Source organism: Arachis ipaensis, chromosome B4 (assembly GCF_059453495.1).
Source record: "Arachis ipaensis isolate K30076 ecotype BB chromosome B4, ASM5945349v1, whole genome shotgun sequence".
Taxonomy (NCBI): Eukaryota; Viridiplantae; Streptophyta; class Magnoliopsida; order Fabales; family Fabaceae; genus Arachis; species Arachis ipaensis.
The window spans coordinates 86,566,326-86,590,530 of record NC_142439.1 but is presented as its reverse complement, the minus strand read 5'-3'; the positions used below and the strand labels follow the sequence as shown (position 1 = coordinate 86,590,530).

General features: G+C 34.6%; 3 pseudogenes; 1 reads left to right on the top strand and 2 right to left on the bottom strand.

Moving 5' to 3' along the window:
- Positions 1 to 4,113: 4,113 nt before the first annotated feature.
- LOC107637871 (large ribosomal subunit protein uL22y-like) lies at positions 4,114 to 6,538 on the bottom strand (annotated as a pseudogene).
- Positions 6,539 to 7,247: 709 nt separating this feature from the next.
- Positions 7,248 to 12,016, bottom strand: LOC107637870 (magnesium transporter MRS2-4-like; annotated as a pseudogene).
- A 3,947-nt stretch (positions 12,017 to 15,963) lies between these two features.
- Positions 15,964 to 16,541, top strand: LOC148568243 (uncharacterized; annotated as a pseudogene).
- The last annotated feature ends 7,664 nt before the right edge of the window (positions 16,542 to 24,205 follow it).

Below are 24,205 nucleotides of genomic sequence, written 5' to 3'. Positions count from 1 at the left end.
AAGGGCAATTAAGAAGGATCCCAAGGCTTTGAGCATCAGTGGATAGGAGGGCCTAAAGGACTGAAATCCTGGTCTAAGCGGCTAAACCAAGCTGTCCCTAACCATGTGCTTGTGGCGTGCAGGTGTCAAGTGAAAACTTGAGACTGAGCGGTTAAAGTCAAGGTCCAAAGCAAAAAGAAGAGTGTGCTTAAGAACTCTGGACACCTCTAATTGGGGACTTTAGCAAAGCTGAGTCACAATCTGAAAAGGTTCACCCAGTTATGTGTCTGTGGCATTTATGTATCCGGTAGTAATACTGGAAAACAAAGTGCTTAGGGCCATGGCCAAGACTCATAAAGAAGCTGTGTTCAAGAATCATCACACTGAACTAAGAGAATCAATAACACTATCTGAATTCTGAGTTCCTATAGATGCCAATCACTCTGAGCTTCAATGGATAAAGTGAGATGTCAAAACTGTTCAGAAGCAAAAAGCTACTAGTCCCGCTCATCTAATTAGAATCTGAGCTTCAATCAAAAACCCTGAGATATTATTGCTTCTCAACCTATTAGTCTTCTATTTTATTTGTCTAGTTGCTTGAGGACAAGCAACAGTTTAAGTTTGGTGTTGTGATGAGCGGATATTTTATACGCTTTTTGGGGATAATTTCATATAGTTTAGAGTATGTTTTAGTTAGTTTTTAGTCTATTTCTAGTAGTTTTTAGGAAAAATTCATATTTCTGGACTTTACTATGAGTTGTGTGTTTTTCTGTAATTTCAGGTATTTTTCTGGCTAAAATTGAAGGAGCTGAGCAAAAATCTGATTCAGGCTGAAAAAGGACTGCTAATGCTGTTGGATTCTGACCTCCCTGCACTCAAATTGGATTTTCTGGAGCTACAGAACTCGAAATGGCATGCTTCCAATTGCATTGGAAATTAGACATCCAGCAATGGCTTTCCAGCAATATATAATAGTCCATACTTTGCACGAGGATAGATGACGTAAACTGGCGTTCAACGCCAGTTCTCTGCCCAATTCTGGCGTCCAGCGCCAGAAAAGGATCAAAAACTGGAGTTGAACGCCCAAACTGGCATAAAAACTGGCGTTCAACTCCACAAATGGCCTCTGCACGTGACTCACTCAAATCTCAGCCCCAGCACACACCAAGTGGGCCCCAGAAGTGGACCTCTGCATCATCCATCATAGTCCACTCATATTTTGTAACCCTAGGCTACTAGTTTAGTATTTAAACAACTTTTAGAGACTTATTTTGTATCTCATGACATTTCAGATCTAAACTTTGTATTTTCTGACGGCATGAGTCTCTAAACCCCATTGTTGGGGGTGAGGAGCTCTGCTGTGTCTCGATGAATTAATGCAAGTATTTCTGTTTTCCATTCAAACACGCTTGTGCCTATCTAAGATGTTCATTCGCGCTTAACTGTGATGATGGTGATGAGCTGTGACACTCATCACCTTCCTCAAATCATGAACGTGTGCCTGACAACCACCTCCGTTCTATATACGATTGAATGAGTATCTCTTAGATTCCTTAATCAGAATCTCCGTGGTATAAGCTAGAACTGATGGCGGCATTCATGAGAATCCGGAAAGTCTAAACCTTGTCTGTGGTATTCCGAGTAGGATTCAAGGATTGAATGACTGTGACGAGCTTCAAACTCCTGAAGGCTGGGCGTTAGTGACAGACGCAAAAGGATAGTAAATCCTATTCCAACCGGATCGAGAACCAACCGGTGATTAGCCGTGCTGTGACAGAGCGCGTGAGCGTAGTTTTCACTGGAAGGATGGAAGGTAGCCATTGACAACGGTGATCCACCAACACACAGCTTGCCATAGGAGGACGTGCGTGCGTGAATCAGAAGACAGAGGAAAGCAGAGATTCAGAGGACAAAGCATCTCCAAAACTCCAACATATTCTCCATTACTGCACAACAAGTAACTTTTAATTTATGCTCTACTGGTTATTCACAATTCAACTGATAAACATAATTTACTTCCTGACTAAGATTTACAAGATAACCATAGATTGCTTCAAACCAACAATCTCCGTGGGATTCGACCCTTACTCACGTAAGGTATTACTTGGACGACCCAGTGCACTTGCTGGTTAGTGGTACGCGTTGTGAAAAGTGTGATTCACAATTCGTGCACCAATTTAACATGATGATCTTGAGGTTGAGAAATTCTAAAATTTTTAGATAAAATAGAATTTTTATTCAATCAAATGATAATAAATAATTTTATTGAATTAAATTATATTAATGTGATCATTGAGTAATAAAGAATTCTAGAAAAATAAATAAATAATATTTTAAGAGTGTAGAAATATTAAATTGTCATTTTAATTTACTTTTTTAATCAACAATAATAAATATATTGAATTAATTAAATTTTTACAAAAAATTATATACCTAAAATTATTTCATTTCTTCAAAAATCTTTTGAACATACAATGGTTGAATGAAAGATTGACTATTGAGATAGAATTGAATATAATATTTTTAAATTCGTATTTTCAATAAAAAGATATACTTAATTCTATCCATTCTAAATAATTCTATATTCACTATTACTTATCCATCTAAATAATTCTAACATTGGCAAAATATTATTTTTAGATGCAAAAAATTTAAAATATATTTATTATATTCAAAGATCAATATTCATATTTAACTTAGAATTTTAAAAAATATGGCAAAAAATATTATATTTTTTAGTTAAAAAAATAAAATATCTATAATAAATATATTTTTGTGCTTTAGCTTTAGATTTTTCAAAAAAGATTGACAAATTAATGGAATCAAATTATATTTCTATAACATATATAAGAATGTATATTACACATAAATAAAAAATGTTAGCTGTAATAAGAACAAATACATAAATTAGAGTTAAATTTAGAAAAATAAGAACTAATAAAATATTGAAGGAAAGAAATATAAAAAGAAGAGAAATAAAATTATTAGATAGAAGAGATATAATTTAATAAATTTTATGTGTATATAAAAGAGGAATAAAAAGAAGACATACGCTATCTTATTTAATTTCGCAAGATTTATGGAATAAACACATAGAATAAAAGAATAAAAATAATAATAAAAAGAAACTAAATATCTAAATTAATATAAAAAATAAAAAGTAATAAAATAATAATAATTCATCATAATGTTAATCTTTTAATATAATTAATTAATAACAATATAATTAGTTTACCATAATCACTACAAGAAACGCCGTTAAAATCGACGGCCAAATCGACGGCTACGCCGTCGATAATATTAAAATTCGATGGCAAAATACACGGCGGAGTTGGTCGCTATTAAGCTTGCCAATTTTTCAAAATGCTAATAAAATCGATGGCTTGCCTGGCCGTCGATAATAATTTAATAAAATCGATAGCTCTTCTGTCTATAATATGAGTTTGAGAATTTTATATTCTTACTAAAATCGACAACATCGCCGTCGATATTATTATATAAAATCGACGTCATCTCTATCGATATTTGATCTGATAAAATCGACAATATTTTTGTCTAAAATATGCTTACTAAAATCGACAACTTTGCCGTCGATATTGGATCCAATAAAATCGACACAGTTGCCATCGATTTTAATATTCATATACCGACAAATTCTATATCTATATTTGGGTTCGCTTTTCTATTTTAAAATTAAAAAGCAACAACTATTCCGTCGATTTTAATAGATATATTTTAATTATTTTTTCTATTTGAAAAATAGTAAATAATTAATGCAAATAAATATAAAAATAAAATTTATACTAAATATTAGATAATGAGTTTACAAACTTATCAAAATAATAAATAATCCTCTAACATAAAGACTCAAGACAAGATAAATAACTAAACTTAGACTTATATTCGTTTAAATTGCAATCCACTAATAATACAAAATATTCCAAGTAAAGTATTTAAATAACCTACTCATACTCATCTAAATACTCGTCTAAATATATGAACAAAATTGCTGTTCATTCTAAAAAAACCGATCCATGACAAATATAGGGCAAACAGAGTAACAAAACTAACACCCTAGGAATTTAGTAACTCAAATTTCTGCATCGACAACAATTTAGGATGAAGCATAGCAATTTAGGATGAAGCACTACTATGAAGGCCTTGAGACTTCTTGCTTGTTGCCAACTGGGACTCTGGCTACAAGAACAACAATAAATGAACATTTGATGCAACATGAAAATCAAATCGAAATTTTTAAAACATGGTAAAATCAATACCTCTTTCTTAACAGGCTCTTCCTTCTCGGATAAGATCAACTCTATGTGGCAGGGAGATGACATGTAGGCTGACAACAAAAGTCATAACCAATATTATGAAGAGTGCAATGGCAACACTCGTTAGAATTAACCACTCTAATTTTCATATACTTATCTTTTGTAATCATATTAAACATCAATATAATAAAAGAAGATTAAAGCTCCGCGAGAAATAAATTAAGGAACCAAAGATAAAATAGATGTATAAAACACGGGAATCACCCTAGTTAGAGTACTAGGATTATAACTTACGATTGATTCTTCTATGAGCACGGTAGGTGCGGCGTCTTTGTTTCTATGCTTGGTTGACTTGGATGTGGGAAATGTAAAGAGCATCCACATCGAAACCTTTCACCTGAACAAACGAAAACAAGTTCAAACAGAAGCAAGCCATGGAAAATCAAACACGGCCATGCAATGCAGCATACACACCTCAGCATTGCGCTCAGCATTCTTGAGCAAATCAAGGATGAATTTAGCTGATTTTACAGGCCAGCATCCTTGTCCATTGGAATGTCTGTTCTTTGCCTGGGCAGTCCTTCCAACACCACCATAGAAGCGTCGGAATGGAATGACCTATTTATGGGCCAAAACGTCCTCCAAATACCTCTTTGCCTTAACAAGCAAGAACTTCTTGATAGTAAAGGCAGTCTCTCTAGAGTTCTATAAAAGAAAGCTTCTTAATCCCCGCTCAATAATAGAAAATAATTGAATGAATAATATAAGTCATCTTTTTTATTCACATAATATGGAATTCGCTACATCAAACTTTCATCAACAAAAGAGACAAATAAATTAACCCATTATTGATAGCAATGTATAAAATGATTTATAAGGGACCACCGGATAGAAGCATCAATTGATAAATCAGATTTGTAACTAAACCAGAAATTATCAGCCATTGGGCTTTGCAAGTTGGAAATTTGGAGGAGATCAGCAGACAGAGGAAAAGCAAGCGAAGGAAGGGAAGAGGTTGACCAGTTAATGTACGGATAAATATTTTTTATTTAAAACAATTCGTACAAGATAAATGATAAACCCCATTTTTAGGGTTTATCTTGTGCTTAATTGAGTGGATTTTATCCACTATTCTCACACTTATTCATAGAATTCGCATGTTTTACATTTTCCTTCCTAATTTTGTGCTATGATTGAAAACATGCTTCTTTGGCCTTAAATTTGCTATGTTTAATCCTCTCTTATTACCATTCGATGCCGTGATATGTTTGTTAAGTGCTTTCAGGGTTTATAGGGCAGGAATGACTTAGAGGATGGAAAGGAAGCATGCAAAAGTGGAAGGAATACAAGAAATTGAAGGAATTGCTAAGCTGTCAAGCCTGAGCTTTTCGTACTAAATCGATCATAACTTGAGCTACAGAGGTTCGAATGAGGTGGTTCTAGTTGCATTGGAAAGCTAACATCTGGGGCTTCAAAATGATATTCAATTTGCTATAGTTGCCATGCAGTTAGGTGATGCGCACGCATGGATCACGCGTACGCGTGACCTTGCGAAAGTTCAGCGATGCGTACGCGTGGGCGACGCGTACGCGTGACAGAGCCACATGCTGCACGTATCAGAAAACACTGGGGGCAATTTCTGGGCTCTTTTTGGCTAGTTCCAAGCCCAAAAACACAGAATAGAGGGTGCAGAGTGGGAGAATCATTCATACAACAATTCATTCACATAATTTTAGGTTTTAGATGTAGTTTTTTAGAGAGAGAGACTCTCTCCTCTTTCTAGGTTTTAGGGTTCCTTTTAGTTCTTCTCAATTTTTGAATTCTCTCTTAAGTTTAACTTAGTTTCTCTTCTACTTTTATTTGTCTTAGCATTCTAGTTTATTTATTTCCCTTGTTAATTACTTTATGTTGCCAATTTAGTTTATGAATTCTTATGTTAGGTTTGATTTCCCTTTTAATGCAATTTGAGGTATTTCATGTTTATTGCTTCTTCCTTTATTTGTTGTTGTTGATTCCTTGCAATTGTTGGTTTAGATTTTATTATCTCTTATTATTTTTCTATGTTTCTATTTTGCGCCTTCCAAGTGTTTGATAAAATACTTGGTTGGATTTTAAATTAGTTTTTTATATTCTTAGCTTTGATTGATTAATTGGAGACTCTTGAATTATCAAAGGTCTTTTATTGATTGGTGATTGAGACTTGCTAGTAGGTTTAAGCTTCACTAAATCTAGTATTTGATTAGTACTTGTGAACTTAAGTCAACTTTACTCACTTGATCCTTCATTGTTAGAGGTTAACTAAGTGAAAGCAAAAGGTAATTACCATCATAATTGACAATGATAATGAGGATAGGAATTCCAATTTTCAATCCTTGTTAGGATTTTTCTTAGCTATTATTTTATATCCTAGTTATTTATATTACTTATCTCTTATTACAAAACCTAAAAAGATACAATCTCATAACCAATAATAACACACTTCCCTACAATTCCTTGAGAGACGACCCGAGGTTTAATACTTCGGTTAATTTTATTGGGTTTGCTTAAGTGGCAAACAAATTAAATTTGATTGAGGTTTGATTGTCGGTTTAGATCTATACTTGCAACGCGATTACTTTTGTGAAACTCTTTATCAACGATTTCCCCCATCAATAAACTCATAAAATACATATAGTCCTTCTAACAGAAAGAAGCAGTGGAGCATATTTTATGTCTTTCAACCAAGAAAAGACACCAAAAACAGAATATTGATATTAAAAGGACAGTTGACTCAACCTCGTAAGTTGCATGCATCATGATATCATGCATATCTTGAGCTACTAAACACGTTTTGAGGTTATTTTACAGACCAGTAAACAAACTTGTGACAAATTGAGATTATTATAAATTTCACACTACAGGTAATCCAGGTTATGTTTGCATCTATAATCACTGATTGCTGAGATTAGTATAGTCAATTGTAATCACAAACCAACGGTCAATATCAATTTACACTTATGTTCTTAGCAACTTTTTCCATCTTGCATATGCCAGTATAAGCAGAAAAATGAAGAAGCAACCAAAACAAGTGCTCTAAACAAAGGGCCAAAATATTCCATTTACTTGAAATAGTGAACAAGGAATGTTCATACCAAATGAACCGGCAATCAAAGTTTCAATAGCAATCGCAAATGATGCAATTGTCAATGTCAACTGCAGCTGAATAAGTTTCTTTTTGTGATTATCAAGTTGGATGTTGACATAGTCTTCTGTATCATCAATATACTCCCTAACTTGCAAATTAGGACTTTATCACTTCACAAGAATGATATCATGAAAAACATTTTCCAGAATTCAATATGCTTCACTCGACATCTTGGATGAAGAGATATGATTTAATAGAATTTGGTAATAGGTACACTTACAGACAATATCTTGTTACGAGTTCCATCCAACTGCATAAAATATGCTTCAAGCAACATTTCCAGATCCTCCATGTCATTATCATCCCCTAAGTTACTAGTTACCAAACTTCCACTTCTGGTAGAACCAAGTCGACGAGTATTAAAAAGGTTGTTCAAGGTTGTGGCCCCCACATGAGCATCAAGTTTCTGATTCTGCAACCACTTCCTTGTCAAATATAGTTGTGCCATGTCTTCGTTGTCATCTAACAGATGTTCAATTTCATCCCGTACCTGTAAAATTGGGCCATAAAATTCCTAAGAATGATATAGGTATACGACTTGGTTCATGGAAATCATCATCAGATAAAACTACTACCTATCATGGAGAGTTATAGGTTCAGGCAACATTGGAAATGTGAAAATAGGCATAGAGACAACTCTAATAACAAATGAAGAAGGAAAAAGAAACAAAGGGAGAACAACAGGAGCAATAAATGGGAGAAGATTATGGTAATCATGCATTGTACCTTCTGCACCCGTGCCAGAAAATGCATAAAATTGCTCTTCAAACTTCGCACATGTTCAAGATTTTTGGTACTAACATTTCTAGCCAAATCATCTAATACAGGGTAAGCACCTCTCTCAAGGTCTACCACACTTGAGTCCAGAGAGGATACCTAGTAAATGAAAATATCAATCAAATGCAGAACAATTATCTCAGTCATATTCAACCTTGCATTGAAACAAATTAGTACTACCTAGCAACAGCAATGACAATGGCACCACACACTTTTCTAATTTGAACAGCTGCAAGCCCTACACCTCCTGCTGCACCCAAAACCATCAACACCTACAATTTCATCAACTTTTCAACCACTCCAAAGAGATATAAACATAACCAACGAATAAATAAATAAAAATTAACTACGTATGACATACCTGACTAAGGTTAAATTAGCTCTATGCACAAGTGCTACATGAAAAGTGCCAAATGTCACAGCAAGTGCTCCAGCAGCAACAAGATCACAACCTTCTGGCACACGGATCTAATTGGAAAAAAATAGAACAGGAGAAGCGAATTAGCATGAAGCAGAAGCTGAAAACAAGAGAAAATCGAGGGGGGAAAGGGGAATTTAGGGTTTGGGGGATACCTGAAGAGCAGAGGGGTCATCGGCATGGAGAGGATCAAGGGGAATTTAGGAATTTCCAAATGAAATTGAAGGGGATACATGAGGAGCGACCGTGGCAGCGTGAGCAAACGGAGTGACGGCGGTGTAATCGTGATGCCGGCAGTGGAGAATGAAGGTTGGTGTTTCTGATACGCTCGAATGCAGAAATGGATAAAATTTTGTTTCTGAACTTGGAGCGGGAAGTGGGCGCAAGGGAGGTGTATTTAGCAATAAAAATCGATGGTAAGTTTGTCAATTTTAATTTGAAAAAAAGCAACGCCTTTAGCGTCTATTTTATACATTAAATCCACACCATTTATTTGATTTTAGAAAGTAATCTGGACCATTCAAATTTATTGACGGAAAGGTTGTCAAGATTTTAAACATTAAAATAGACACCATGTTCGTCGATTTTAAAATAAAAGTATTTTCAACCTCCGATTCGTCGATAATATGACGATAGTTAAAAGGAGATTTAATGTATCATTAAAAAATCGACGATCAAGCTGTCGATTTTATTATTTTATTTTTAATTATTTTTTTTAAAATATCGACAGCAAGCCGTCGAAAAATATCGACGGGAGAGATAGACGTCGATTTTTTGCGTCAATAAATATGCTTTTTCCTGTAGTGAATCTTAATTTAGTTTTTAATATAATTAATTCTAATTAAATAATCAAATAAATTGAATATAAATATGTCTAATCCAATCGTATAAAAAAATAAATTTTCCATAATTAGACATATTATATATATATATATATATGGAATAAAACGTCACTTTAAAATGAGATTATTATTATTAATGACATATAAATATTATTAATATATTAATTGAAATACATTATTAGAATAAAAAGTTATAAGAATTAAAATAACTAAAATTTATTAACTTTAATTAGTTAAATTAGCATAAAATAAGAAAGAGATGATTAATTAGATTAAATAAATTAAAAAATATTATTGATCAAAGCAAATGTCACAAGAATTATATTACTAATTGAAAAAAAATCAATTCAATCAATTCAAATTTTTATTTAAAATAGACAATTAAAGATCACCAATGAATAAAAATAAATGAGATATAATAGAGAATAATTTTAGTAGTATAAATAATTAAATTAAATTATTATATACAATTTTTATTTTTTTACCTTATTATAATTTAGTTTAACATTAATGATAAAAAACTAATTTTAAATAGCCCTATTTGTATTTTACAACATAATTAAAGCATAATTCACTATTTTTTATTTTATGATTAATCAACATTTTTTAAATTTTTTTGTTAAGTCTTCTGTATTTTATGATTGATAAATTTTCTCTACAAAACACAAATTTGTGATGAATTATTACAATCATAATTAATAAAAAAATCAAGAAAAATTATAAAAAATTATCCGTTTGTCAATTGTGCTAGAAATTCTAAAAATTTGTATATTGTTATATAATCAATTTTGTTACTCACTTCAACTTCATTATCCCTTAGTATCAAAAAAGTATATAATGTCACACTTATTTCAAAAAAGATAAAATTCTTCAAATACACGGTATAATGTATAATTTAAGAACAATAAGATAAAAAATATCTAGAATTTTATAATAGTATTTGAAATTTTCAATAACGATAATACAAAAATTTTAAATGTACCAAATAAATTCTAGATCTCAATTCAATAGTTACCCTTTATACATCTTATTTAAATTTGAATTTTAAAATTTAATTTGTATCTTCTTTTTTTTCTCCTAATATAAATTATTTTTGACAAAAAATGAAGAAAAAATCTATTAGACCAAAAAATTATTTTATCAAATAATTATTATAAGAAGATTTATAATTAGAGAAAAAAATAATAAAGCATTAATGATAATAAAAAAATAAAACTCATATTAAAGAATGTTAGAAAAGAAATAATAAAATTCATATTAATAATAATAATAATATTGAGGAATGATGTTACTATTTTAGATTTTTAGCCTCTACCTTTGGCTATCGTTTTTTTTCTTTCTTTTCTTTTTTATTTAAAGTATCAAGTCACAAAAAAATAAAGAATAATTCAAGAAAATGAAAATAGCAAGATCAATAGTAACTATACAAATCAAAATATATAGGAGAAAAATAAAATATTATATGATAGAATTAACATGAGTATATTTTATCATTAAATAAATAAAGTTAACTCAAAACAAAATTATATTTAAACAGAAAAAAAAGAAAAAAGAATTAAAGTACCCAAAGTGATAAAAAGATTATTTTTACAATTTTATTTTGTCATGCTTATATATATATATATATATATATATATATATATATATATATATATATATATATATATATATATATATATAAGACTATAAAACAATGAACTTCTAACTAAATTAAATTGTATTTATTATTATTAGAAAGGGTAAGAGAGAGCAGTAGATAAAATATTTGTGTGTATTCAAGTTGTGTAAAATGATTCAGTATAGAAGGGTATTCAAAATTATTTTGTGGAAATAATAAAGACGTAATATCCAATAATAAATATTCAGATATGTTAAATGATGCTAATTGATCTAATTGATCCTAATTATACTCTAATATCCCCCCTCAAACTCAAGTGACAACTTGTTCTTGAAACTTATTTGAAACTACTAAATAAAAAACATGCATAAACTGATAGAACGGGTGCAAACGGACCTGTCTGAAGAAAGTGCAGACATAACTATTAAAAGGAAACGCAGACGAAATTTCCGAAAGGAAAAGCAGACAAAATTGCTGGAAGGAAGCACAGACGAAACTACCACAGGGATATGCAGACGGAACTGCCACAAGGAGACGCAGATGGAACTGCCGGAAGGAAGCGCAGACGAAACTGGCGGAAGGAAACACAGACGGAATTGCCGGAAGAGAACGCAGATAGAACTACCGCAAGAGTGGCCAACTGCCGAAAAACTGCTGAAAAGATGGCGAACTGCCGAAAACTGCTGAAAAGTGACAAAGTGCAAGGAGATGACAAACTATCAAAAGGTGAAGAAAAATATATGGTTTTTCTATGAGAATAAGTAAGTAGTGGATGAGCTAATCGGTGAGGTAAGAAAAGCATCAAAGCATTGACAAAAGAGAAAGAAAAAAATAGCATGAAAGAAAAGTATGAAAGTACGATGATTTCACCAGAAGAAAATCAACTTATCCTCCTCAAGGAGGATACCATGGCTCTGATACCATATTAGAAAGGGAAGAGGGAGCAATAGGGAAAAGGTTTGTGAGTATTCAAGTTGTGTAGAATGATACAATATAGAAGGGTATTTATAGGTGATGAGAGAATCGAAATAATAAAGACGTAATATCCTATAATAAATATTCAGATATGTTGAATAATACTAATTGATTTAATTGATCTTAATTATACTCTAACAATTATAATCAATTAATTGATATACAAAATATTAAATTGTGTGATACTTAAATATCTAATCAAATCAATTAGTTGATATAATTAATTCATCGTAATGAATTGTATTTGATAAGTTAAAAGAAATAAATAAGGAAACACTCTCAAAAGTATGCCATGTCAGTTTTATCTAAGTGCAAAAACTCAATTTTTATATAATATAATAGATTACTTATATAATATGTGAATATATTTATTTTTTGTGTTCTTTTTTATTGGTATAGCATAAAAAATTTTGTTAATATTAATAGAGAATAAAAATATTTGCACATAATACAGAAATTTTTACACATAATACAAAAATTTATCAATATAATATAAAAAAATTTTATACAAAGGACATAAATTTTTGCTACACAATTCAAAAATTACTTCTACATCTGTTCGTTTTTTTGTTCTTTTCTATACTAATTTTTTATTTTTTATCTAATAATTTTGTGTTTTGTTTTAATAATACTTAATATTTTAAATATATTTTGTTGGTTGGATAAATCAATGTATTAGATTTTTTACACTTCAAAAATTTATATGCTAAATACTATATATAAAATTTTAGTACTATGTACTAAAATTTTTGTACTCTAAACTAAAATTTGTGTTTGATAATCTTACTGAATATGAAGATAATGCTGATGATGATGAAGGAAAAAGAAGATAAAAAATAAAAAGGAAAAAAAAGGAAAAGATATCAAATGAAAGAAAAAATAATGTGCGTATACGTATTTATGTGACTTGGTTAAATATGGTTAAAAATATACTTAAGCGCATAACATTTTTGAATTTAATAAATCAGTTGGTGATCCAAATCATTTAAATAATTAGATAGATGATTTATATATGTAACCGATGTTGAATTAGTTTTCGATCAACATCTTTAGCATCCTTCATACTAGATACTAATACTCTCCTCATATTATATCACTTGTTTTACCTCTTGGCCACTTATTTTGATTATTTATAATGTGTAACAATCCCGTTTTTTAAGTACGCGAGATCTTTTTTGAAAGTATGGATTTTTTTGGAAGATCAGTAAAGGGAACACTTCTACTATATTATTAAGTATCTCAATTTTCATTGTCATTATGTCATTTTTAAGCTAGAACCTCTTTTGAGGCAAGCTCAACAACACAATCACGAAAAACCTTGTTTTTGAACCGTATCAGTAAGGAGTTTTGATTCTGGTTTTCGTAAAAAGTCTCAGTTTGACAAACCGGACTCGATTCATGAGAGAAGAAAGATAATAGTATAATATTATTATATTAGTATTAGAAGTTGCTTGAATGATATTATACTATTACCTGGTCTGTTTTAGTTAAAAAAAGTAGATCGATTTAATTGGGTTCACAATTTACTGGTGTAGCTTCTCACCAGCACTCTCTGATGACTTTAACAATGCTACATATTCTATTCTCATATTAAATATGTTACTAGTGTCATTTATGCTAGTAGCTCAGAAAAGAATTTTTAGAGATGTTTTTACGAGTGTTCTGATACATCTAGTTTTAGTAGTTATACACGTGAGATATTCTAATATTATTTTAATCCACCTCCAAACCAACCAATTACAGCCCCCCTCTACCACCCCAAGATCTCCAAGGTTGCCCCATTTACTCCTTGTGGCCGAAAATAGTTAGAGAGAAAAAGAGAGAAAAATTCTTAGTTCCAAATCTTCAAAGCTTGATTTCTTCTGAACTAAAACTCAAATCAAAATTTCAATTCGACAAAAATGATCCTCTCTTCTTTCTCTACATAACCATATGACTTATCAAGTCTGGAATCAAGGAAGCATGCTCAAACATGTGTTTTCTTGATGTTCTTCCTTAGGAATCATGCTTAACTTGACTTGAGGGCTAAGAAACCTCAATTTCTAGCAAGAGTAAGGTGAGGAATCTCATCCTAACACTCATATGAAGGTTCGGTTAGTTGAGGGATTTTGTGTTTAAAGTTGTTTTTGATGTGATTTAGGAGGAAAAAGTGCTTTAAGAACACTTCAAGGAGTAACCAAATTTGGAGCAGCAAATCAAGGTAGGGTTTGGTGAAATATTCTTGATTAATTATTGTGTTTGAGTTGGGTGATTAGGATATGGGTTGGCTGTGCTTGAAATTGATGGTTTATATGAGCGATTCTTGTTAAAAATTTAGAGAAAATTTGATAAAATTTTGATAAAATTCAAGCTATGAACTTGTGTTCTGGATGCAGCTGGAACCCGAAACCCTAACCCTTAAATTGGTGTTCAATTTATGTTAAAATCAAGTAGAAAATATGGGATTTTGGTGGCTGCTAATTATTATGAATTATGGTAAAAATTGGTTACTAAAAATATTGAAAAACGGGTGAAAACAGAAAAAAATCTAAAGAATTTATGAAGAACACGAAGAACACTTTGAGTGTGGTGAAGAACAATGAAAAACAGGCTTTTGATGCATAAAAGGGCAAGGAAGTAAATATTTTGGTGTTTGAGGGGTTATTTTGTAATTTTCAAAAGTTAGGGTGGTAAAAGTAGAAATATTAAAAGTTACGGGTGGTAAAAGTGAATTTTAAAGGTTAAAAGGTATAAAGGGGCAATTTTCAAAAATATATTAATAAAATAATAAATAATAATAAAATATTAAATAATAATATTTAATTAAAAATAATAAAATAATGCGAAAAATACAATTCTTCGTAAAAGCTTTAGAAAGACAACTTTAAGCGCAGAATCTCATAATTACCTTAATAAAACACTTAGGGAGTGGTAATAACATATTAGTGAGGCAAAGATAAAGGAAAGATAAAAAGTTAAAGAAGAGATAAAAATAAAAAAAAAAGTGTGTAAAATTTTAATGACAGAAACAAACAAAGATTAGTAAACGAACCAGGAGCAACATAGATAATTCTTGAGTTGCGCCTAGGGTTAGGTATAATATAAAAAGTTAAATTGTTTCAGTATAGACTTAATGAACCTATACTTAGGACAAACTAATTATTCATACCGAAATTTACATAAGCTTTAATTACATACGTTAAATAGAATAATCAAAGCAGAGTAAAGAGATATAGAGAAAAGAGTAATCAGAGCAGAGTAAAGAGATACAAAGAAAAGAGTAACCAGAGTAGGGCAAAGAGATAAAGAGAAAAGAATTGTATAATAAAGAGAAATTTGTTTGTATGATTATTGCTTGAAGTAACTCAGTGTCTCTGTAGGGAATCTAATATACCTATAGCTATTTTTCGTTCCCCAGAGCAGAGTATATATAAATATTTTCCTCCGAGTAAAAGCAGAGGCTGTCTCAATAGAGCGACTATTATTATATGCGCATTTATTTGGAACAGAAAATCGTATCCAGAAAATCGTGGATTCCTGACAGGATAAATGTCGGGATTGCGAGCAGTTAATCGACACATGAGCTCATGGCCTGTATTAGGACTAGACATGCATCATTCTTGTCTGTGCATCATTCTTTGTTGCATTCTTTGTATGTGTGTGTTCTACTTTTCTATGTTTGTCTGCTTGTATGCTATATCTTTGTTTTCTCTTATTTTGTCTGTCTTCTGTTTTCTATGTTTTTCTGTTATTTCTTTCCTATCTCTCCTCTACATTCCGTAACGTACTTGGTTATTTGATAAGCATGACAGAGCTGATTAACATGACTAGTTATCCTGACTCTACTAAGAACTTCCAAGTTCTTACCACCCTTCTCTCCCTTCCTCCCCTCCAGATGGAGACGGGCGTGATATTCTATGAGTTCGAGAACCCTTACATCTACGAGGATCCGGTACACCATAGTTACTTCATTATGGGATTAGAGCCTCGTATTAGATTATATGCGTTACAAAATAAAGATTTTCAACATCCTCTGTCTAGCCCACTTTTTGACCCCGATGCTTCTTACGAGTTTTCCTTATCCTGGCTATATCCTGACGCATCTGGACATCCTTCTCTTGATGGTCCCGGACACCCTATACCATCTCAACACTTGAATGAGGCGGCACCTGAGCCTATCCTTCCCAAGGAGCCCGAGATAGCTGGTGGGTATGTACCTGCGATTCCACCAGAGTGGGACTTTCCCACTGAGCCGATTCCTGACTTTCCACAGCATGATGAGCCAGCACTACCGGACGATGGGGTAGCTTCTATATACGCGAACGGACCTGTGCTCACGAATGGTTTTGTACATAGTGGCAGTAGTGCTTCTGGTGGTTATGAGGGTATAGCTGTAGCTGCTGACGAGGAGAAAGAGGAGGATCCAAAGATAGAAATAGAGCAGGATGAGGAGATGGATGAACCACATGACAATCTTCCAAACGACCACGTGTAATTATAGACTGACAGTGGTAGGGGTATTCTTTTGATGACACTTCAGTTTGACATTGACTTTTGGTGCACGAATTGTGAATCACACTTTTCACACTCGTACCACTAACCAGCAAGTGCACTGGGTCATCTAAGTAATACCTTACGTGAGTAAGGGTCGAATCCCATAGAGATTGTTGGTTTGAAGCAATCTATGGTTATCTTGCAATTCTTAGTCAGGAAGTCAATTATATTTATCAGTTGAGTTGCGAATAAACAAGAGAGCATGGATTAAAGGTTACTTGTTATGCAGTAATGGATAATATGTTGGAGTTTTGGAGATGCTTTGTCTTCAGAATCTCTGCTTTCCTCTGTCCTCTGATTCATGCACGCACGTCCTCCTATGGCAAGCTGTGTGTAGGTGGATCACCGTTGTCAATGGCTACCATCCATCCTTCCAGTGAAAAGGGTCCAGGTGCGCTGTCACCGCACAGCTAATCATCTGCAGGTTCTCAGTCGTACCGGAATAGGATTTACTATCCTTTTGCGTCTGTCACTACGCCCAGCACTCGCGAGTTTGAAGTTCGTCACAGCCATCCAATCCCAAAATCCTACTCGGAATACCACAGACAAGGTTTAGACTTTCCGGATTCTCATGAATGCCGCCATCAATCTAGCTTATACCACGGAGATTCTAATTAGGGAATCTAAGAGATATTCATTCAATCTGATGTAGAACGGAAGTGATTGTCAGACATATGTTCATGGATTGAGGAAGGTGATGAGTGTCACTGATCATCACCTTCTCCATAGTTAGGCGCGAATGGATATCTTAGATAGGAACACGCATGTTTGAATGGAAAACAGAAATACTTGCATTAATTCATCGAGACACAGCAGAGCTCCTCACCCCCAACAATGGAGTTTAGAGACTCATTCCGTCAAAGAGTATAAAGTTTTTTTCTAAAAAATGTCATGATATGCCAAAATAAATCTCTAAAAGTTGTTTAAATACAAAACTAGTAACCTAGGTTTACAGAAAATGAGTAAACTATAACAGATAGTGCAGAAATCTACTTCTGGGGCCCACTTGGTGTGTGCTGGGGCTGAGACTAAAGCTTCTCACGTGCCTGGGACTGTTTTGGGCGTTCAACGCCAGCTTTGGATCCTTTTCTGGCGTTAAACTCCAACTTGCAATTTGTTTTTGGCGCTGGACGCTAGAATTAGGCAGAGAGCTGGCGTTAAACGCCAGTTTACGTTGTCTATCCTTGGGCAAAGTATGGACTATTATATATTTCTGGAAAGCCCTGTATGTCTACTTTTCAACGCAATTGGAAGCACGCCATTTTGAGTCTTGTAGCTCCAGAAAATCTATTTTGAGTGCAGGGAGGTCAGAATCCAACAACATCAGCAGTCCTTTTTCAGCCTGAATCAGATTTTTGCTCAGCTCCCTCAATTTCAGCCAGAAAATACCTGAAATTATAGAAAAACACACAAACTCATAGTAGAGTCCAGAAATGTGGATTTTGCCTAGAAACTAATGAAAATAAACTAAAAACCAACTAAAACAGACAAAAATCTATATGAAATTAACCCCAAAAAGCGTATAAAATATCCGCTCATCACAACACCAAACTTGAACTGTTGCTTGTCCTCAAGCAACTAGACAAATAAAATAGAAGACTAATAAGTTAAGAAGCAATAATATCTCAGAGTTTTTGAGTGAAGCTCAGATTCTAATTAGATGAGCGGGACTAGTAGCTTTTTGCTTCCGAACAGTTTTGGCATCTCACTTTATCCATTGAAGCTCAAAGTGATTGGCATATATAGGAACTTAGAATTCAGATAGTGTTATTGATTCTCCTATTTCAGTATGATGATTCTTGAACACAGCTACTTTATGAGTCTTGGCCGTGGCCCTAAGCACTTTGTTTTCCAGTATTACCACCGGATACATAAATGCCACAGACACGTAATTGGGTGAACCCTTTTAGATTGTGACTCAGCTTTGCTAAAGTCCCCAATTAGAGGTGTCCAGGGTTCTTAAGCACACTCTTCTTTTTGCTTTGGACCTTGACTTTAACCGCTCAGTCTCAAGTTTTCACTTGACACCTTCACGCCACAAGCACATGGCTAGGGACAGCTTGGTTTAGCTGCTTAGGCCAGGATTTTATTCCTTTAGGCCCTCCTATCCACTAATGCTCAAAGCCTTGGGATCCTTTCTATTACCCTTGCCTTTTGGTTTTAAGAGCTTTGGCTTTTTCTGCTTGCTTTCTCTTTCTCTCTCTTTTTTTTTTGAATGCAAGCTTTATTCTTTGCTGCTTTTTCTTGCTTCAAGAATCATTTTTATGATTTTTCAGATTATCAATAACATGTCTCATGTTCATCATTCTTTCAAGAGCCAACATATTTAACAGTCTTAAATAACAAATTCAAAAGACATATGCACTGTTCAAGCATTCATTCAGAAGACAGAAAGCATTGCCACCACATGTTACTAATTAGAATTTTTCTTATTAAAAACTCGAATTTTATTGCCTCTTATTCAAAAGATCTACTATTTTATTCATGTTTGTTGATGATGAGAAAAATTGACTATAACTTAATTGGAGGTAAAATCAAAATAGACACTAATTACTACTATATGACTCCTAAGGTAAACTCTTATAACGACAACTATCATAGAGTTAAAGCAGAAATTGGAATTTAACAACCTTTGTTCTGGGAAGTGGATGTTCCTCGGATCTGTGGGGTGCTTGGTCCTTCAAGAGATAACTTCTGGCGCTTCAATTCCCTCAAGTCACGCCCTTGCTCTTCCTGTTCTTTAATCAAATAGCAAAGAATTTGACTTTGTTCCTTCTGTTCCTTTATTATTTGTTCCATAGCTTCTTGCATCTTGGTAACTGATGTTTCTAGATACTCCCAATATTCAGATTGAGGGATTTCTGGGAGAAATTCTTGTGTTTTCTTCTTGATGGGGTCATCCTGTGCTTGTTGTTTTTCCATTGATGCTTTGGTGATTGGTTTCTCAATTGAGATATACTCAGTTATTTCCATCCTTACTCCAGCGTCCTTGCAGAGCAGAGAAATCAAGCTTGGGTAAGCCAACCTGGCCTCTTTAGAATTTTTATTAGCAATTTTGTAGAATTCAGTTGAAATCAGTTGATGAACTTCCACTTCTTTTCCCATCATGATGCAATGGATCATCACTGCTCTTTTAACAGTGACTTCAGAACGGTTGCTGGTGGGCAGCAGAGAATGCCCAATGAAGTCCAGCCATCCTCTGGCGACTGGTTTGAGATCTTCTCTTTTGAGTTGATTTGGGACACCCTTCGTGCTGGTGGTCTACCTGGCTCCAGGGATACATATATCCTCTAGAATCTTATCCAGGCCATTGTCTATTCTCATCATTCTCCTGTTGAAAGAGTCTGGATCATCTTTCAGCTGAGGTAGCTTTAAGATCTCCCTGATCTTGTCAGGGTTGGTATGAACAATCTTTCCTTTGACCACGGTCCGATATTCATAGAAAGCAGTTCCAGATAGTTTTTGCTTGTTTGTCTGCCGCATGTTAGCATAGAACTCCTGGACCACATTCCTTCCCACTTTCGTCTCAGGATTAGCTAGGACCTCCCAGTTCCTGATTCGAATTTGCTCCTGGATCTCCGGATATTCGTCTTCTTTCAGATCCAATCTAACTTCCGGGATCACTGATCTTAGACCCATTATTTTGTAATAATGGTCTGAATGTTCTTTAGATAAGAACTTCCCTTGATTCCAAAGTGGTTTTGGAACGCTCTCTTTCTTGCCTCTTGAAGTGGGTTGTTTTCCCTTAGGAGCCATGATCTTAGTGATCACGGATAAACACACCAAATTTAGAGGTTTGCTTGTCCTCAAGCAAAAGAAAAGAAAGGAGAGGGATAGAAGTTGAGCTAGGTGCAATTGTTGATGGAGGGGGGGGGAGTCCGAACCCATATTTAAAGGGAGGGGGGTGGGTTCGAAAATTTAGAAAAGATATGATAAAAAAGATTGATTTGGAAAAGATAAGATAGAAGATATGATAAGAGAGGATATAGTTTAAAATTGAAAAGATATGAAAAATTTTGAAAAAGATAAATCTAGATTTTGAAAAGATAATGTGGAGATTTGAAAAAGATATTGATGAGTTGAAAAGATTTTTGGAAAAGAGTTGAATTGGATTGAAAAAGAGGATTTGTGCTTATGGATTAAGATACATTTGATATTTTTAAAGTAGGATTTTTAGAAATTAAGGATTTTAGAAATCAGGGTTCTTAACATGTGTATGCAAGAAATCATGATTTGAAACATGAAAATTAAAATTAGAATGAAAAATATGAAGAAGAAACAAATTTACCTCCTTCCCATCATCCTGGCGTTTGAACGCCCAAACGCTGCCTGTTTTGGGCGTTCAACGCCCAAATGCTGCTCTCCTGGGAGTTCAACGCCCAGTTGTTGCCCTTTTCTGGCGCTGAACGCCAGATAGCTATCCTTACTGGCGTTCAGCGCCCACTGGATGCCTCTTTTGGGCGCTGAACGCCCAAAACAGGCTCTTACTGGCGTTTTCTTGCCAGTGAGCTCTTTTTCTCTGTTTTGTGTGCAGATTCCTTCTGTAACCCTGTGAACTTATGCAATTGATTTTTTTACCTTGTTATTAATGAACTTTATATAAACAAATAAAAATAAAAAATAGGGCAAAATGCTTAGAGGATTGATGCCCCATGGCTGGGTTGCCTCCCAGCAAGCGCTTCTTTATTGTCTTTAGCTGGACTTTGCTGAGCTTTTAATCTAGCTTCAGCCTTGAGCACTCTTGCTCAACGTTGCCTTCAAGATAGTGCTTGATTCTCTGTCTATTGACAATGAACTTCTTATCAGAATCAATATCTTGAAGCTCCACATAACCATATGGTGATGCACTTGTAATCACATATGGTCCCCTCCACCGGGATTTTAGTTTCCCGGGAAATAGCCTGAGTCTAGAGTTAAACAGCAGAACCTTCTGTCCTGGTTTAAAGATTCTAGATGACAGCTTTCTATCATGCCACTTTTTTTATTTCTCTTTATAAAGCTTGGCATTTTCGAAAGCAGTGAATCTGAATTCCTCTAGCTCATTTAGCTAGAGCAATCTTTTTTCTCCTGCTAATTTGGCATCAAAGTTTAGGAATCTGGTTGCCCAGTAGGCTTTATGTTCCAGTTCCACGGGCAGGTGACATGCCTTACCATACACAAGTTGGTATGGAGAGGTCCCTATAGGGGTCTTGAATGCTGTTCTGTAAGCCCACAGAGCATCATCCAAGCTCCGTGCCCAATCCTTTCTACGGGTACTTACTGTCCGTTCTAGGATTCTCTTTAATTCTCTGTTAGAGACTTCAGCTTGCCCATTAGTTTGTGGATGATATGGAGTAGCTACCTTGTGGCGAATTCCATACCGAACCATGGCAGAGTAAAGCTGTTTGTTGCAGAAGTGAGTGCCCCCATCACTGATCAGTACTCTAGGGACACCAAACCTGCTAAAGATATGTTTCTGGAGGAACTTCAGCACTGTTTTAGTATCATTGGTGGGTGTGGCAATGGCCTCAACCCATTTTGATACATAGTCAACTGCCACCAGAATATAAGTGTTTGAGAATGATGGTGGGAAAGGTCCCATGAAGTCAATTCCCCATACGTCAAACAACTCAATCTCCAAGATTCCTTGTTGAGGCATGGCGTAACTATGGGGCAAATTACCAGCTCTTTGGCAACTGTCACAGTTACGTACAAACTCTTGGGAATCTCTATAGAGTGTGGGCCAATAGAAGCCACATTGGAGGACCTTGGTGGCTGTTCGCTCACCCCTGAAATGGCCTCCATATTGAGATCCATGGCAATGCCATAGGATCCTCTGCACTTCTTCTCTAGGAACACACCTACGGATTATTCCGTCTGCACATCTCTTAAAGAGATAGGGTTCATCCCACAAGTAGTACTTTGCATCAGTGATTAATTTTTTCTTTTGTTGTCTGTTGTACTCCTTGGGTATGAACCTTGCAGCTTTATAGTTTGCAATATCGGCAAACCATGGTGTTTCCTGGATGGCAAATAAATGCCCTTCCGGAAAAGTCTCAGAGATCTCAAGAGAGGGGAGGGACGTCCCTTCTACTGGCTCTATCCAGGACAGATGATCAGCCACTTGGTTCTCTGTCCCTTTTCTGTCTCTTATTTCTATATCAAACTCTTGCAGAAGCAACACCCATCTGATGAGCCTGGGTTTTGAATCCTGCTTTGTAAGTAGATATTTAAGAGCAGCATGGTCAGTATACACAATCACTTTTGATCCTACTAAGTATGATCTGAACTTGTCAATGGCATAAACCACTGCAAGTAATTCTTTTTCTGTGGTTGTGTAATTTTTCTGGGCATCATTTAAAACGCGACTAGCATAATAAATGACATGCAGAAGCTTGTCATGCCTCTGTCCCAATACTGCACCAATGGCGTGATCACTGGCATCACACATTAGCTTAAATGGTAATGTCCCGTCTGGTGCAGAAATAATGGGTGCTGTGACCAGCTTAGCTTTCAGCGTTTCAAACGCCTGCAGACACTCTGTGTCAAACACAAATGGCGTGTCAGCAGCTAGCAGATTGCTTAGAGGTTTTGCGATTTTTGAAAAATCCTTTATAAACCTCCTATAGAATCCTGCATGCCCCAGAAAGCTTCTGATTGCCTTAACATTGGCAGGTGGTGGTAATTTTTCAATTACCTCTATTTTTGCTTGATCCACTTCTATTCCCTTGTTTGAGATTTTATGCCCAAGGACAATCCCTTCAGTCACCATGAATTGTGAATCACACTTTTCACACTCGTACCACTAACCAGCAAGTGCACTGGGTCGTCCAAGTAATACCTTACGTGAGTAAGGGTCGAATCCCACGGAAATTGTTGGTTTGAAGCAATCTATGGTTATCTTGCAATTCTTAGTCAGGAAGTCAATTATATTTATCAGTTGAGTTGCGAATAAACAAGAGAGCATGGATTAAAGGTTACTTGTTATGCAGTAATGGATAATATGTTGGAGTTTTGGAGATGCTTTGTCTTCAGAAACTCTGCTTTCCTCTGTCCTCTTATTCATGTACGCACGTCCTCCTATGGCAAGCTGTGTGTAGGTGGATCACCATTGTTAATGGCTACCATCCATCCTTCCAGTGAAAAGGGTCCAGGTGCGCTGTCACCACACGGCTAATCATCTGCAGGTTCTCAGTCATACCGGAATAGGATTTACTATCCTTTTGCGTCTGTCACTACGCCCAACACTCGCGAGTTTGAAGTTCGTCACAGCCATCCAATCCCAGAATCCTACTCGGAATACCACAGACAAGGTTTAGACTTTCCGGATTCTCATGAATGCCGCCATCAATCTAGCTTATACCACGAAGATTTTGATTAGGGAATCTAAGAGATATTCATTCAATCTGATGTAGAACGGAAGTGATTGTCAGACACACGTTCATGGATTGAGGAAGGTGATGAGTGTCACTGATCATCACCTTCTCCATAGTTAGGCGCGAATGGATATCTTAGATAGGAACACGCATGTTTGAATGGAAAACAGAAATACTTGCATTAATTCATCGAGACACAGCAGAGCTCCTCACCCCCAACAATGGAGTTTAGAGACTCATGCCTTCAAAG